This window comes from Oncorhynchus mykiss, chromosome 23 (assembly GCF_013265735.2).
Source record: "Oncorhynchus mykiss isolate Arlee chromosome 23, USDA_OmykA_1.1, whole genome shotgun sequence".
Taxonomy (NCBI): Eukaryota; Metazoa; Chordata; class Actinopteri; order Salmoniformes; family Salmonidae; genus Oncorhynchus; species Oncorhynchus mykiss.
In genome coordinates, this window is record NC_048587.1 from 3,189,246 (window position 1) to 3,206,335 (window position 17,090).

The 17,090-nt window shown below is 37.3% G+C and overlaps 21 non-coding genes across 21 annotated transcripts; all 21 read right to left on the bottom strand.

The window, feature by feature from the left end:
* Nucleotides 1–417: 417 nt before the first annotated feature.
* trnav-uac lies at nucleotides 418–490 on the bottom strand. The gene has a single exon. It is a non-coding gene; the product is annotated as a tRNA-Val (tRNA).
* Nucleotides 491–1,422: 932 nt separating this feature from the next.
* trnav-uac lies at nucleotides 1,423–1,495 on the bottom strand. The gene has a single exon. It is a non-coding gene; the product is annotated as a tRNA-Val (tRNA).
* Nucleotides 1,496–2,427: 932 nt separating this feature from the next.
* Nucleotides 2,428–2,500, bottom strand: trnav-uac. Its single transcript has one exon. It is a non-coding gene; the product is annotated as a tRNA-Val (tRNA).
* A 932-nt stretch (nucleotides 2,501–3,432) lies between these two features.
* On the bottom strand, nucleotides 3,433–3,505 carry trnav-uac. The gene has a single exon. It is a non-coding gene; the product is annotated as a tRNA-Val (tRNA).
* A 718-nt stretch (nucleotides 3,506–4,223) lies between these two features.
* trnav-uac lies at nucleotides 4,224–4,296 on the bottom strand. The gene has a single exon. It is a non-coding gene; the product is annotated as a tRNA-Val (tRNA).
* A 1,146-nt stretch (nucleotides 4,297–5,442) lies between these two features.
* Nucleotides 5,443–5,515, bottom strand: trnav-uac. Its single transcript has one exon. It is a non-coding gene; the product is annotated as a tRNA-Val (tRNA).
* A 932-nt stretch (nucleotides 5,516–6,447) lies between these two features.
* Nucleotides 6,448–6,520, bottom strand: trnav-uac. Its single transcript has one exon. It is a non-coding gene; the product is annotated as a tRNA-Val (tRNA).
* Nucleotides 6,521–7,452: 932 nt separating this feature from the next.
* Nucleotides 7,453–7,525, bottom strand: trnav-uac. Its single transcript has one exon. It is a non-coding gene; the product is annotated as a tRNA-Val (tRNA).
* A 932-nt stretch (nucleotides 7,526–8,457) lies between these two features.
* Nucleotides 8,458–8,530, bottom strand: trnav-uac. The gene has a single exon. It is a non-coding gene; the product is annotated as a tRNA-Val (tRNA).
* Nucleotides 8,531–9,248: 718 nt separating this feature from the next.
* Nucleotides 9,249–9,321, bottom strand: trnav-uac. Its single transcript has one exon. It is a non-coding gene; the product is annotated as a tRNA-Val (tRNA).
* A 932-nt stretch (nucleotides 9,322–10,253) lies between these two features.
* Nucleotides 10,254–10,326, bottom strand: trnav-uac. Its single transcript has one exon. It is a non-coding gene; the product is annotated as a tRNA-Val (tRNA).
* A 718-nt stretch (nucleotides 10,327–11,044) lies between these two features.
* trnav-uac lies at nucleotides 11,045–11,117 on the bottom strand. Its single transcript has one exon. It is a non-coding gene; the product is annotated as a tRNA-Val (tRNA).
* Nucleotides 11,118–11,835: 718 nt separating this feature from the next.
* Nucleotides 11,836–11,908, bottom strand: trnav-uac. The gene has a single exon. It is a non-coding gene; the product is annotated as a tRNA-Val (tRNA).
* Nucleotides 11,909–12,263: 355 nt separating this feature from the next.
* On the bottom strand, nucleotides 12,264–12,336 carry trnav-uac. Its single transcript has one exon. It is a non-coding gene; the product is annotated as a tRNA-Val (tRNA).
* A 718-nt stretch (nucleotides 12,337–13,054) lies between these two features.
* Nucleotides 13,055–13,127, bottom strand: trnav-uac. The gene has a single exon. It is a non-coding gene; the product is annotated as a tRNA-Val (tRNA).
* Nucleotides 13,128–13,845: 718 nt separating this feature from the next.
* Nucleotides 13,846–13,918, bottom strand: trnav-uac. The gene has a single exon. It is a non-coding gene; the product is annotated as a tRNA-Val (tRNA).
* A 718-nt stretch (nucleotides 13,919–14,636) lies between these two features.
* Nucleotides 14,637–14,709, bottom strand: trnav-uac. The gene has a single exon. It is a non-coding gene; the product is annotated as a tRNA-Val (tRNA).
* A 355-nt stretch (nucleotides 14,710–15,064) lies between these two features.
* trnav-uac lies at nucleotides 15,065–15,137 on the bottom strand. The gene has a single exon. It is a non-coding gene; the product is annotated as a tRNA-Val (tRNA).
* A 141-nt stretch (nucleotides 15,138–15,278) lies between these two features.
* trnav-uac lies at nucleotides 15,279–15,351 on the bottom strand. The gene has a single exon. It is a non-coding gene; the product is annotated as a tRNA-Val (tRNA).
* Nucleotides 15,352–16,071: 720 nt separating this feature from the next.
* On the bottom strand, nucleotides 16,072–16,144 carry trnav-uac. Its single transcript has one exon. It is a non-coding gene; the product is annotated as a tRNA-Val (tRNA).
* Nucleotides 16,145–16,862: 718 nt separating this feature from the next.
* On the bottom strand, nucleotides 16,863–16,935 carry trnav-uac. The gene has a single exon. It is a non-coding gene; the product is annotated as a tRNA-Val (tRNA).
* Nucleotides 16,936–17,090: the final 155 nt, after the last annotated feature.

The window sequence follows — 17,090 nt, forward strand, 5'->3', positions numbered from 1 at the left end:
AAATTCTCTGTTACAAATACAGTACTTCTCACATGTGTCAGAGACCTCTGTTTCCGCCCAGCATCGAAAAGTATACATTTTGCGTCTTAAGTGAACTTGATAACCACTAGGCTATGGAATCTTTTGATTCCCAAAAGAAGGCATTAATGAAAAATGTATTTTTCAGTTTCAACTATGGTACTTATTGAATGTATCAATGAGTGCTGTTTCCACAGAGGTTCAAAACGGGGACCTTTTGCATGTTAAGCGCACGTGATAAGAGCTACATTACAGAAACTTCTGCTTGAGATAGCTGCAAGAAGTAAACTGAATTTTCTTATAGTCAGAGCATGTATTTGAATTTCCAAAATAAGGTATTTATGAAAGCAACTCATCTCTTTTATAAATACGTTACTTACTGCATGTGTCAAAGAGGACTGTTTCCGCCCGGTTTCGAACCAGGGACCTTTCGCATGTAAAGCGAACGTGATAACCACTACACTACAGAAACTGCTGCTAGTATTATCAGCAAGGAGCAACCCGAGTTTTACAGATATTCATTGCATGTATTCGAATTTCCAAAAAAAGCCATTCATGAGAAGATGTATTCTCTGTTGTTGATACAGCACTAACTGCATGTGTCAAAGAGCACTGTTTCTGCCAGGTTTTGAACCACAGACCTTTCGCATGTAAGACGAACGTGATAAACACTACACTACAGAAACTGCTGCTAGTATTATCAGCAAGGAGTAACCCGAGTTTTACAGATATTCATTGCATGTATTCGAATTTCCAAAATACTGCATTTATTAGAACAATTATTCTCTGTTACAAATACAGTACTTACTGGATTTGTCATAGAGAACTGTTTCCGCCCGGCTTCGAACCGGGGACCATTCGTGTGTAAAGCAATCTTGATAACTACTAAACTAGAGAAACTGCTTCTAGAATTATTACTGTGGAGTAAACCAAATTGTACATATATTCATCGCACGAATTCGAAATTCCAACATAATGCATTTATGAAAATTCTCTGTTACAAATACTGTACTTCTTACATGTGTCAGAGACCTCTGTTTCCGCCTAGCATCGAAAAGTATACATTTTGCTTCTTAAGTGAACTTGATAACCACTAGGCTATGGAATCTTTTGATTCCCAAAGGAAGGCATTAATGAAAAATGTATTTTTCAGTTTCAACAATGGTACTTATTGAATGTATCAACGAGTGCTGTTTCCACAGAGGTTCAAACCAGGGACCTTTTGCATGTTAAGCGCACGTGATAACTGCTACACTACAGAAACTTCTGCTTGAGATACCTGCAAGAAGTAAACTGAATTTTCTTATAGTCAGTGCATGTATTTGAATTTCCAAAATAAGGTATTTATGAAAGCAACTCATCTCTTTTATAAATATGTTACTTATTGGATTTGTCAAAGAGAACTGTTTCCGCCCGGTTTCGAACCAGGGACCTTTCGCGTGTAAAGCGAACGTGACAACCACTACACTACAGAAACTGCTGCTAGTATTATCAGCAAGGAGCAAACCGAGTTTTACAGATATTCATTGCATGTATTCGAATTTCCAAAAAAAGCCATTTATTAGAACAACTATTCTCTGTAACAAATACACTACTTACTGGATTTGTGAAAGAGAACTGTTTCCGCCCGGTTTCGAACCAGGGACCTTTCGCGTGTAAACAGAACGTGATAACTGCTACACTACAGAAACTGCTGCTAGTATTATCAGCAAGGAGCAACCCGAGTTTTACAGATATTCATTGCATGTATTCGAATTTCCAAAAAAAGTCATTTATTAGAACAACTATTCTCTGTAACAAATACACTACTTACTGGATTTGTGAAAGAGAACTGTTTCCGCCCGGCTTCGAACCGGGGACCATTCGTGTGTAAAGCAATCTTGATACCTACTAAACTAGTGAAACTGCTGCTAGAATTATTACTGTGGAGTCAACCAAATTGTACATATATTCATTGCACAAATTCGAAATTCCAACATAATGCATTTATGAAAATTCTCTGTTACAAATACAGTACTTCTCACATGTGTCAGAGACCTCTGTTTCCGCCCAGCATCGAAAAGTATACATTTTGCGTCTTAAGTGAACTTGATAACCACTAGGCTATGGAATCTTTTGATTCCCAAAAGAAGGCATTAATGAAAAATGTATTTTTCAGTTTCAACTATGGTACTTATTGAATGTATCAATGAGTGCTGTTTCCACAGAGGTTCAAAACGGGGACCTTTTGCATGTTAAGCGCACGTGATAAGAGCTACATTACAGAAACTTCTGCTTGAGATAGCTGCAAGAAGTAAACTGAATTTTCTTATAGTCAGAGCATGTATTTGAATTTCCAAAATAAGGTATTTATGAAAGCAACTCATCTCTTTTATAAATACGTTACTTACTGCATGTGTCAAAGAGGACTGTTTCCGCCCGGTTTCGAACCAGGGACCTTTCGCATGTAAAGCGAACGTGATAACCACTACACTACAGAAACTGCTGCTAGTATTATCAGCAAGGAGCAACCCGAGTTTTACAGATATTCATTGCATGTATTCGAATTTCCAAAAAAAGCCATTCATGAGAAGATGTATTCTCTGTTGTTGATACAGCACTAACTGCATGTGTCAAAGAGCACTGTTTCTGCCAGGTTTTGAACCACAGACCTTTCGCATGTAAGACGAACGTGATAAACACTACACTACAGAAACTGCTGCTAGTATTATCAGCAAGGAGTAACCCGAGTTTTACAGATATTCATTGCATGTATTCGAATTTCCAAAATACTGCATTTATTAGAACAATTATTCTCTGTTACAAATACAGTACTTACTGGATTTGTCATAGAGAACTGTTTCCGCCCGGCTTCGAACCGGGGACCATTCGTGTGTAAAGCAATCTTGATAACTACTAAACTAGAGAAACTGCTTCTAGAATTATTACTGTGGAGTAAACCAAATTGTACATATATTCATCGCACGAATTCGAAATTCCAACATAATGCATTTATGAAAATTCTCTGTTACAAATACTGTACTTCTTACATGTGTCAGAGACCTCTGTTTCCGCCTAGCATCGAAAAGTATACATTTTGCTTCTTAAGTGAACTTGATAACCACTAGGCTATGGAATCTTTTGATTCCCAAAGGAAGGCATTAATGAAAAATGTATTTTTCAGTTTCAACAATGGTACTTATTGAATGTATCAACGAGTGCTGTTTCCACAGAGGTTCAAACCAGGGACCTTTTGCATGTTAAGCGCACGTGATAACTGCTACACTACAGAAACTTCTGCTTGAGATACCTGCAAGAAGTAAACTGAATTTTCTTATAGTCAGTGCATGTATTTGAATTTCCAAAATAAGGTATTTATGAAAGCAACTCATCTCTTTTATAAATATGTTACTTAATGCATGTGTCAAAGAGGACTGTTTCCGCCCGGTTTCGAACCAGGGACCTTTCGCGTGTAAAGCGAACGTGACAACCACTACACTACAGAAACTGCTGCTAGTATTATCAGCAAGGAGCAAACCGAGTTTTACAGATATTCATTGCATGTATTCGAATTTCCAAAAAAAGCCATTTATTAGAACAACTATTCTCTGTAACAAATACACTACTTACTGGATTTGTGAAAGAGAACTGTTTCCGCCCGGCTTCGAACCAGGGACCATTCGTGTGTAAAGCAATCTTGATAACTACTAAACTAGAGAAACTGCTGCTAGAATTATTACTGTGGAGTAACCCAAATTGTACATATATTCATCGCACGAATTCGAAATTCCAACATAATGCATTTATGAAAATTCTCTGTTACAAATACAGTACTTCTCACATGTGTCAGAGACCTCTGTTTCCGCCCAGCATCGAAAAGTATACATTTTGCGTCTTAAGTGAACTTGATAACAACTAGGCTATGGAATCTTTTGATTCCCAAAGGAAGGCATTAATGAAAAATGTATTTTTCAGTTTCAACAATGGTACTTATTGAATGTATCAACGAGTGCTGTTTCCACAGAGGTTCAAACCAGGGACCTTTTGCATGTTAAGTGCACGTGATAACTGCTACACTACAGAAACTTCTGCTTGAGATACCTGCAAGAAGTAAACTGAATTTTCTTATAGTCAGTGCATGTATTTGAATTTCCAAAATAAGGTATTCATGAAAGCAACTCATCTCTTTTATAAATATGTTACTTATTGGATTTGTCAAAGAGAACTGTTTCCGCCCGGTTTCGAACCAGGGACCTTTCGCGTGTAAAGCGAACGTGATAACCACTACACTACAGAAACTGCTGCTAGTATTATCAGCAAGGAGCAACCCGAGTTTTACAGATATTCATTGCATGTATTCGAATTTCCAAAAAAAGCCATTCATGAGAAGATGTATTCTCTGTTGTTGATACAGCACTAACTGCATGTGTCAAAGAGCACTGTTTCTGCCAGGTTTTGAACCACAGACCTTTCGCATGTAAGACGAACGTGATAAACACTACACTACAGAAACTGCTGCATTAGTTATCAGCAAGGAGTAAACCAAATTTTACAAATATTTATTGCATGTATTCGAATTTCCAAAATACAGCATTTATTAGAACAATTATTCTCTGTTACAAATTCAGTACTTATTGGATTTGTCAAAGAGAACTGTTTCCGCCCGGTTTCGAACCAGGGACCTTTCGCGTGTAAACAGAACGTGATAACTGCTACACTACAGAAACTGCTGCTAGTATTATCAGCAAGGAGCAACCCGAGTTTTACAGATATTCATTGCATGTATTCGAATTTCCAAAAAAAGTCATTTATTAGAACAACTATTCTCTGTAACAAATACACTACTTACTGGATTTGTGAAAGAGAACTGTTTCCGCCCGGCTTCGAACCGGGGACCATTCGTGTGTAAAGCAATCTTGATACCTACTAAACTAGTGAAACTGCTGCTAGAATTATTACTGTGGAGTCAACCAAATTGTACATATATTCATTGCACAAATTCGAAATTCCAACATAATGCATTTATGAAAATTCTCTGTTACAAATACAGTACTTCTCACATGTGTCAGAGACCTCTGTTTCCGCCCAGCATCGAAAAGTATACATTTTGCGTCTTAAGTGAACTTGATAACCACTAGGCTATGGAATCTTTTGATTCCCAAAAGAAGGCATTAATGAAAAATGTATTTTTCAGTTTCAACTATGGTACTTATTGAATGTATCAATGAGTGCTGTTTCCACAGAGGTTCAAAACGGGGACCTTTTGCATGTTAAGCGCACGTGATAAGAGCTACATTACAGAAACTTCTGCTTGAGATAGCTGCAAGAAGTAAACTGAATTTTCTTATAGTCAGAGCATGTATTTGAATTTCCAAAATAAGGTATTTATGAAAGCAACTCATCTCTTTTATAAATACGTTACTTACTGCATGTGTCAAAGAGGACTGTTTCCGCCCGGTTTCGAACCAGGGACCTTTCGCATGTAAAGCGAACGTGATAACCACTACACTACAGAAACTGCTGCTAGTATTATCAGCAAGGAGCAACCCGAGTTTTACAGATATTCATTGCATGTATTCGAATTTCCAAAAAAAGCCATTCATGAGAAGATGTATTCTCTGTTGTTGATACAGCACTAACTGCATGTGTCAAAGAGCACTGTTTCTGCCAGGTTTTGAACCACAGACCTTTCGCATGTAAGACGAACGTGATAAACACTACACTACAGAAACTGCTGCTAGTATTATCAGCAAGGAGTAACCCGAGTTTTACAGATATTCATTGCATGTATTCGAATTTCCAAAATACTGCATTTATTAGAACAATTATTCTCTGTTACAAATACAGTACTTACTGGATTTGTCATAGAGAACTGTTTCCGCCCGGCTTCGAACCGGGGACCATTCGTGTGTAAAGCAATCTTGATAACTACTAAACTAGAGAAACTGCTTCTAGAATTATTACTGTGGAGTAAACCAAATTGTACATATATTCATCGCACGAATTCGAAATTCCAACATAATGCATTTATGAAAATTCTCTGTTACAAATACTGTACTTCTTACATGTGTCAGAGACCTCTGTTTCCGCCTAGCATCGAAAAGTATACATTTTGCTTCTTAAGTGAACTTGATAACCACTAGGCTATGGAATCTTTTGATTCCCAAAGGAAGGCATTAATGAAAAATGTATTTTTCAGTTTCAACAATGGTACTTATTGAATGTATCAACGAGTGCTGTTTCCACAGAGGTTCAAACCAGGGACCTTTTGCATGTTAAGCGCACGTGATAACTGCTACACTACAGAAACTTCTGCTTGAGATACCTGCAAGAAGTAAACTGAATTTTCTTATAGTCAGTGCATGTATTTGAATTTCCAAAATAAGGTATTTATGAAAGCAACTCATCTCTTTTATAAATATGTTACTTATTGGATTTGTCAAAGAGAACTGTTTCCGCCCGGTTTCGAACCAGGGACCTTTCGCGTGTAAAGCGAACGTGACAACCACTACACTACAGAAACTGCTGCTAGTATTATCAGCAAGGAGCAAACCGAGTTTTACAGATATTCATTGCATGTATTCGAATTTCCAAAAAAAGCCATTTATTAGAACAACTATTCTCTGTAACAAATACACTACTTACTGGATTTGTGAAAGAGAACTGTTTCCGCCCGGTTTCGAACCAGGGACCTTTCGCGTGTAAACAGAACGTGATAACTGCTACACTACAGAAACTGCTGCTAGTATTATCAGCAAGGAGCAACCCGAGTTTTACAGATATTCATTGCATGTATTCGAATTTCCAAAAAAAGTCATTTATTAGAACAACTATTCTCTGTAACAAATACACTACTTACTGGATTTGTGAAAGAGAACTGTTTCCGCCCGGCTTCGAACCGGGGACCATTCGTGTGTAAAGCAATCTTGATACCTACTAAACTAGTGAAACTGCTGCTAGAATTATTACTGTGGAGTCAACCAAATTGTACATATATTCATTGCACAAATTCGAAATTCCAACATAATGCATTTATGAAAATTCTCTGTTACAAATACAGTACTTCTCACATGTGTCAGAGACCTCTGTTTCCGCCCAGCATCGAAAAGTATACATTTTGCGTCTTAAGTGAACTTGATAACCACTAGGCTATGGAATCTTTTGATTCCCAAAAGAAGGCATTAATGAAAAATGTATTTTTCAGTTTCAACTATGGTACTTATTGAATGTATCAATGAGTGCTGTTTCCACAGAGGTTCAAAACGGGGACCTTTTGCATGTTAAGCGCACGTGATAAGAGCTACATTACAGAAACTTCTGCTTGAGATAGCTGCAAGAAGTAAACTGAATTTTCTTATAGTCAGAGCATGTATTTGAATTTCCAAAATAAGGTATTTATGAAAGCAACTCATCTCTTTTATAAATACGTTACTTACTGCATGTGTCAAAGAGGACTGTTTCCGCCCGGTTTCGAACCAGGGACCTTTCGCATGTAAAGCGAACGTGATAACCACTACACTACAGAAACTGCTGCTAGTATTATCAGCAAGGAGCAACCCGAGTTTTACAGATATTCATTGCATGTATTCGAATTTCCAAAAAAAGCCATTCATGAGAAGATGTATTCTCTGTTGTTGATACAGCACTAACTGCATGTGTCAAAGAGCACTGTTTCTGCCAGGTTTTGAACCACAGACCTTTCGCATGTAAGACGAACGTGATAAACACTACACTACAGAAACTGCTGCTAGTATTATCAGCAAGGAGTAACCCGAGTTTTACAGATATTCATTGCATGTATTCGAATTTCCAAAATACTGCATTTATTAGAACAATTATTCTCTGTTACAAATACAGTACTTACTGGATTTGTCATAGAGAACTGTTTCCGCCCGGCTTCGAACCGGGGACCATTCGTGTGTAAAGCAATCTTGATAACTACTAAACTAGAGAAACTGCTTCTAGAATTATTACTGTGGAGTAAACCAAATTGTACATATATTCATCGCACGAATTCGAAATTCCAACATAATGCATTTATGAAAATTCTCTGTTACAAATACTGTACTTCTTACATGTGTCAGAGACCTCTGTTTCCGCCTAGCATCGAAAAGTATACATTTTGCTTCTTAAGTGAACTTGATAACCACTAGGCTATGGAATCTTTTGATTCCCAAAGGAAGGCATTAATGAAAAATGTATTTTTCAGTTTCAACAATGGTACTTATTGAATGTATCAACGAGTGCTGTTTCCACAGAGGTTCAAACCAGGGACCTTTTGCATGTTAAGCGCACGTGATAACTGCTACACTACAGAAACTTCTGCTTGAGATACCTGCAAGAAGTAAACTGAATTTTCTTATAGTCAGTGCATGTATTTGAATTTCCAAAATAAGGTATTTATGAAAGCAACTCATCTCTTTTATAAATATGTTACTTATTGGATTTGTCAAAGAGAACTGTTTCCGCCCGGTTTCGAACCAGGGACCTTTCGCGTGTAAAGCGAACGTGACAACCACTACACTACAGAAACTGCTGCTAGTATTATCAGCAAGGAGCAAACCGAGTTTTACAGATATTCATTGCATGTATTCGAATTTCCAAAAAAAGCCATTTATTAGAACAACTATTCTCTGTAACAAATACACTACTTACTGGATTTGTGAAAGAGAACTGTTTCCGCCCGGCTTCGAACCAGGGACCATTCGTGTGTAAAGCAATCTTGATAACTACTAAACTAGAGAAACTGCTGCTAGAATTATTACTGTGGAGTAACCCAAATTGTACATATATTCATCGCACGAATTCGAAATTCCAACATAATGCATTTATGAAAATTCTCTGTTACAAATACAGTACTTCTCACATGTGTCAGAGACCTCTGTTTCCGCCCAGCATCGAAAAGTATACATTTTGCGTCTTAAGTGAACTTGATAACAACTAGGCTATGGAATCTTTTGATTCCCAAAGGAAGGCATTAATGAAAAATGTATTTTTCAGTTTCAACAATGGTACTTATTGAATGTATCAACGAGTGCTGTTTCCACAGAGGTTCAAACCAGGGACCTTTTGCATGTTAAGCGCACGTGATAACTGCTACACTACAGAAACTTCTGCTTGAGATACCTGCAAGAAGTAAACTGAATTTTCTTATAGTCAGTGCATGTATTTGAATTTCCAAAATAAGGTATTCATGAAAGCAACTCATCTCTTTTATAAATATGTTACTTATTGGATTTGTCAAAGAGAACTGTTTCCGCCCGGTTTCGAACCAGGGACCTTTCGCGTGTAAAGCGAACGTGATAACCACTACACTACAGAAACTGCTGCTAGTATTATCAGCAAGGAGCAACCCGAGTTTTACAGATATTCATTGCATGTATTCGAATTTCCAAAAAAAGCCATTCATGAGAAGATGTATTCTCTGTTGTTGATACAGCACTAACTGCATGTGTCAAAGAGCACTGTTTCTGCCAGGTTTTGAACCACAGACCTTTCGCATGTAAGACGAACGTGATAAACACTACACTACAGAAACTGCTGCTAGTATTATCAGCAAGGAGTAACCCGAGTTTTACAGATATTCATTGCATGTATTCGAATTTCCAAAATACAGCATTTATTAGAACAATTATTCTCTGTTACAAATACAGTACTTACTGGATTTGTCATAGAGAACTGTTTCCGCCCGGCTTCGAACCGGGGACCATTCGTGTGTAAAGCAATCTTGATAACTACTAAACTAGAGAAACTGCTTCTAGAATTATTACTGTGGAGTAAACCAAATTGTACATATATTCATCGCACGAATTCGAAATTCCAACATAATGCATTTATGAAAATTCTCTGTTACAAATACTGTACTTCTTACATGTGTCAGAGACCTCTGTTTCCGCCTAGCATCGAAAAGTATACATTTTGCTTCTTAAGTGAACTTGATAACCACTAGGCTATGGAATCTTTTGATTCCCAAAGGAAGGCATTAATGAAAAATGTATTTTTCAGTTTCAACAATGGTACTTATTGAATGTATCAACGAGTGCTGTTTCCACAGAGGTTCAAACCAGCGACCTTTTGCATGTTAAGCGCACGTGATAACTGCTACACTACAGAAACTTCTGCTTGAGATACCTGCAAGAAGTAAACTGAATTTTCTTATAGTCAGTGCATGTATTTGAATTTCCAAAATAAGGTATTTATGAAAGCAACTCATCTCTTTTATAAATATGTTACTTATTGGATTTGTCAAAGAGAACTGTTTCCGCCCGGTTTCGAACCAGGGACCTTTCGCGTGTAAAGCGAACGTGACAACCACTACACTACAGAAACTGCTGCTAGTATTATCAGCAAGGAGCAAACCGAGTTTTACAGATATTCATTGCATGTATTCGAATTTCCAAAAAAAGCCATTTATTAGAACAACTATTCTCTGTAACAAATACACTACTTACTGGATTTGTGAAAGAGAACTGTTTCCGCCCGGCTTCGAACCAGGGACCATTCGTGTGTAAAGCAATCTTGATAACTACTAAACTAGAGAAACTGCTGCTAGAATTATTACTGTGGAGTAACCCAAATTGTACATATATTCATCGCACGAATTCGAAATTCCAACATAATGCATTTATGAAAATTCTCTGTTACAAATACAGTACTTCTCACATGTGTCAGAGACCTCTGTTTCCGCCCAGCATCGAAAAGTATACATTTTGCGTCTTAAGTGAACTTGATAACAACTAGGCTATGGAATCTTTTGATTCCCAAAGGAAGGCATTAATGAAAAATGTATTTTTCAGTTTCAACAATGGTACTTATTGAATGTATCAACGAGTGCTGTTTCCACAGAGGTTCAAACCAGGGACCTTTTGCATGTTAAGCGCACGTGATAACTGCTACACTACAGAAACTTCTGCTTGAGATACCTGCAAGAAGTAAACTGAATTTTCTTATAGTCAGTGCATGTATTTGAATTTCCAAAATAAGGTATTCATGAAAGCAACTCATCTCTTTTATAAATATGTTACTTATTGGATTTGTCAAAGAGAACTGTTTCCGCCCGGTTTCGAACCAGGGACCTTTCGCGTGTAAAGCGAACGTGATAACCACTACACTACAGAAACTGCTGCTAGTATTATCAGCAAGGAGCAACCCGAGTTTTACAGATATTCATTGCATGTATTCGAATTTCCAAAAAAAGCCATTTATTAGAACAACTATTCTCTGTAACAAATACACTACTTACTGGATTTGTGAAAGAGAACTGTTTCCGCCCGGCTTCGAACCAGGGACCATTCGTGTGTAAAGCAATCTTGATAACTACTAAACTAGAGAAACTGCTGCTAGAATTATTACTGTGGAGTAAACCAAATTGTACATATATTCATCGCACGAATTCGAAATTCCAACATAATGCATTTATGAAAATTCTCTGTTACAAATACAGTACTTCTCACATGTGTCAGAGACCTCTGTTTCCGCCTAGCATCAAAAAGTATACATTTTGCTTCTTAAGTGAACTTGATAACCACTAGGCTATGGAATCTTTTGATTCCCAAAGGAAGGCATTAATGAAAAATGTATTTTTCAGTTTCAACAATGGTACTTATTGAATGTATCAACGAGTGCTGTTTCCACAGAGGGTCAAACCAGGGACCTTTTGCATGTTAAGCGCACGTGATAACTGCTACACTACAGAAACTTCTGCTTGAGATACCTGCAAGAAGTAAACTGAATTTTCTTATAGTCAGTGCATGTATTTGAATTTCCAAAATATGGTATTTATGAAAGCAACTCATCTCTTTTATGAATACGGTACTTACTGCATGTGTCAAAGAGGACTGTTTCCGCCCGGTTTCGAACCAGGGACTTTTCGCGTGTAAAGCGAACGTGATAACCACTACACTACAGAAACTGATGCTAGTATTATCAGCAAGGAGTAACCCAAGTTTTACATATATTCATTGCATGTATTCGAATTTCCAAAAAAAACCATTCATGAGAATATATATTCTCTGTTGTTGATACAGCACTAACTGCATGTGTCAAAGAGCACTGTTTCTGCCAGGTTTTGAACCACAGACCTTTCGCATGTAAGACGAACGTGATAAACACTACACTACAGAAACTGCTGCATTAGTTATGAGCAAGGAGTAAACCAAATTTTACAAATATTTATTGCATGTATTCGAATTTCCAAAATACGGCATATATTAGAACAATTATTCTCTGTTACAAATACAGTACTTATTGGATTTGTCAAAGAGAACTGTTTCCGCCCGGTTTCGAACCAGGGACCTTTCGCGTGTAAAGCGAACGTGATAACCACTACACTACAGAAACTGCTGCTAGTATTATCAGCAAGGAGCAACCCGAGTTTTACAGATATTCATTGCATGCATTCGAATTTCCAAAATACGGCATTTATTAGAACAGTTATTCTCTGTTACAAATACAGTACTTACTGGATTTGTCATAGAGAACTGTTTCCGCCCGGCTTCGAACCGGGGACCATTCGTGTGTAAAGCAATCTTGATAACTACTAAACTAGAGAAACTGCTGCTAGAATTATTACTGTGGAGTAAACCAAATTGTACATATATTCATCGCACAAATTCGAAATTCCAACATAATGCATTTATGAAAATTCTCTGTTACAAATACAGTACTTCTCACATGTGTCAGAGACCTCTGTTTCCGCCCAGGATCGAAAAGTATACATTTTGCGTCTTAAGTGAACTTGATAACAACTAGGCTATGGAATCTTTTGATTCCCAAAGGAAGGCATTAATGAAAAATGTATTTTTCAGTTTCAACAATGGTACTTATTGAATGTATCAACGAGTGCTGTTTCCACAGAGGTTCAAACCAGGGACCTTTTGCATGTTAAGCGCACGTGATAACTGCTACACTACAGAAACTTCTGCTTGAGATACCTGCAAGAAGTAAACTGAATTTTCTTATAGTCAGTGCATGTATTTGAATTTCCAAAATAAGGTATTTATGAAAGCAACTCATCTCTTTTATAAATATGTTACTTATTGGATTTGTCAAAGAGAACTGTTTCCGCCCGGTTTCGAACCAGGGACCTTTCGCGTGTAAAGCGAACTTGATAACCACTACACTACAGAAACTGCTGCTAGTATTATCAGCAAGGAGCAACCCGAGTTTTACAGATATTCATTGCATGCATTCGAATTTCCAAAAAAAGCCATTTATTAGAACAACTATTCTCTGTAACAAATACACTACTTACTGGATTTGTCAAAGAGAACTGTTTCCGCCCGGCTTCAAACCGGGGACCATTCGTGTGTAAAGCAAACTTGATAACTACTAAACTAGAGAAACTGCTGCTAGAATTATTACTGTGGAGTTAACCAAATTGTACATATATTCATCGCACGAATTCGAAATTCCAACATAATGCATTTATGAAAATTCTCTGTTACAAATACAGTACTTCTCACATGTGTCAGAGACCTCTGTTTCCGCCCAGCATCGAAAAGTATACATTTTCCGTCTTAAGTGAACTTGATAACAACTAGGCTATGGAATCTTTTGATTCCCAAAGGAAGGCATTAATGAAAAATGTATTTTTCAGTTTCAACAATGGTACTTATTGAATGTATCAACGAGTGCTGTTTCCACAGAGGTTCAAACCAGGGACCTTTTGCATGTTAAGCGCACGTGATAACTGCTACACTACAGAAACTTCTGCTTGAGATACCTGCAAGAAGTGAACTGAATTTTCTTATAGTCAGTGCATGTATTTGAATTTCCAAAATAAGGTATTTATGAAAGCAACTCATCTCTTTTATAAATATGTTACTTACTGCATGTGTCAAAGAGGACTGTTTCCGCCCGGTTTCGAACCAGAGACCTTTCGCATGTAAAGCGAACGTGATAACCACTACACAACAGAAACTGCTGCTAGTATTATCAGCAAGGAGCAACCCGAGTTTTACAGATATTCATTGCGTGTATTCGAATTTCCAAAAAAAGCCATTTATTAGAACAACTATTCTCTGTAACAAATACACTACTTACTGGATTTGTGAAAGAGAACTGTTTCCGCCCGGCTTCGAACCAGGGACCATTCGTTTGTAAAGCAATCTTGATAACTACTAAACTAGAGAAACTGCTGCTAGAATTATTACTGTGGAGTAAACCAAATTGTACATATATTCATCGCACAAATTCGAAATTCCAACATAATGCATTTATGAAAATTCTCTGTTACAAATACAGTACTTCTCACATGTGTCAGAGACCTCTGTTTCCGCCCAGGATCGAAAAGTGTACATTTTGCGTCTTAAGTGAACTTGATAACAACTAGGCTATGGAATCTTTTGATTCCCAAAGGAAGGTATTAATGAAAAATGTATTTTTCAGTTTCAACAATGGTACTTATTGAATGTATCAACGAGTGCTGTTTCCAAAGAGGTTCAAACCAGGGACCTTTTGCGTGTTAAGCGCACGTGATAACTGCTACACTACAGAAACTTCTGCTTGAGATACCTGCAAGAAGTAAACTGAATTTTCTTATAGTCAGTGCATGTATTTGAATTTCCAAAATAAGGTATTTATGAAAGCAACTTATCTCTTTTATAAATATGTTACTTACTGCATGTGTCAAAGAGGACTGTTTCCACCCGGTTTCGAACCAGGGACCTTTCGCGTGTAAAGCGAACGTGATAACCACTACACTACAGAAACTGCTGCGTTAGTTACCAGCAAGGAGTAAACCAAATTTTACAAAGATTTATTGCATGTATTCGAATTTCCAAAAAAAGCCATTCAAGAGAAGATATATTCTCTATTGTTGATACAGCACTAACTGCATGTGTCAAAGAGGACTGTTTCTGCCAGGTTTTGAACCACAGACCTTTCGCATGTAAGACGGAAGTGATAACCACTACACTACAGAAACTGCTGCATTTGTTACCAGCAAGGAGTAAACCAAATTTTACAAATATTTATTGCATGTATTCGAATTTCCAAAATACAGCATTTATTAGAACAATTATTCTCTGTTACAAATACAGTACTTATTGGATTTGTCAAAGAGAACTGTTTCCGCCCGGTTTCGAACCAGGGACCTTTCGCGTGTAAAGCGAACGTGATGACCACTACACTACAGAAACTGCTGCATTTGTTACCAGCAAGGAGTAAACCAAATTTTACAAATATTTATTGCATGTATTCGAATTTCCAAAATACGGCATTTATTAGAGCAATTATTCTCTGTTACAAATACAGTACTTATTGGATTTGTCAAAGAGAACTGTTTCCGCCCGGTTTCGAACCAGGGACCTTTCGCGTGTAAAGCGAACGTGATAACCACTACACTACAGAAACTGCTGCTAGTATTATCAGCAAGGAGCAACCCGAGTTTTACAGATATTCATTGCATGCATTCGAATTTCCAAAAAAAGCCATTTATTAGAACAACTATTCTCTGTAACAAATACACTACTTACTGGATTTGTCAAAGAGAACTGTTTCCGCCCCCGGCTTCAAACCGGGGACCATTCGTGTGTAAAGCAAACTTGATAACTACTAAACTAGAGAAACTGCTGCTAGAATTATTACTGTGGAGTTAACCAAATTGTACATATATTCATCGCACGAATTCGAAATTCCAACATAATGCATTTATGAAAATTCTCTGTTACAAATACAGTACTTCTCACATGTGTCAGAGACCTCTGTTTCCGCCCAGCATCGAAAAGTATACATTTTGCGTCTTAAGTGAACTTGATAACAACTAGGCTATGGAATCTTTTGATTCCCAAAGGAAGGCATTAATGAAAAATGTATTTTTCAGTTTCAACAATGGTACTTATTGAATGTATCAACGAGTGCTGTTTCCACAGAGGTTCAAACCAGGGACCTTTTGCATGTTAAGCGCACGTGATAACTGCTACACTACAGAAACTTCTACTTGAGATAGCTGCAAGAAGTAAACTGAATTTTCTTATAGTCAGTGCATGTATTTGAAATTCCAAAATAAGGTATTTATGAAAGCAACTCATCTCTTTTATAAATATGTTACTTACTGCATGTGTCAAAGAGGAATGTTTCCACCCGGTTTCGAACCAGAGACCTTTCGCGTGTAAAGCGAACGTGATAACCACTACACTACAGAAACTGCTGCTAGTATTATCAGCAAGGAGCAACCCGAGTTTTACAGATATTCATTGCATGCATTCGAATTTCCAAAAAAAGCCATTTATTAGAACAACTATTCTCTGTAACAAATACACTACTTACTGGATTTGTCAAAGAGAACTGTTTCCGCCCGGCTTCAAACCGGGGACCATTCGTGTGTAAAGCAAACTTGATAACTACTAAACTAGAGAAACTGCTGCTAGAATTATTACTGTGGAGTTAACCAAATTGTACATATATTCATCGCACGAATTCGAAATTCCAACATAATGCATTTATGAAAATTCTCTGTGACAAATACAGTACTTCTCACATGTGTCAGAGACCTCTGTTTCCGCCCAGCATCGAAAAGTATACATTTTGCGTCTTAAGTGAACTTGATAACAACTAGGCTATGGAATCTTTTGATTCCCAAAGGAAGGCATTAATGAAAAATGTATTTTTCAGTTTCAACAATGGTACTTATTGAATGTATCAACGAGTGCTGTTTCCACAGAGGGTCAAACCAGGGACCTTTTGCATGTTAAGCGCACGTGATAACTGCTACACTACAGAAACTTCTGCTTGAGATACCTGCAAGAAGTAAACTGAATTTTCTTATAGTCAGTGCATGTATTTGAATTTCCAAAATGAGGTATTTATGAAAGCAACTCATCTCTTTTATAAATATGTTACTTACTGCATGTGTCAAAGAGGACTGTTTCCGCCCGGTTTCGAACCAGAGACCTTTCGCGTGTAAAGCGAACGTGATAACCACTACACTACAGAAACTGCTGCTAGTATTATCAGCAAGGAGCAACCCGAGTTTTACAGATATTCATTGCATGTATTCGAATTTCCAAAAAAAGCCATTTATTAGAACAACTATTCTCTGTAACAAATACACTACTTACTGGATTTGTGAAAGAGAACTGTTTCCGCCCGGC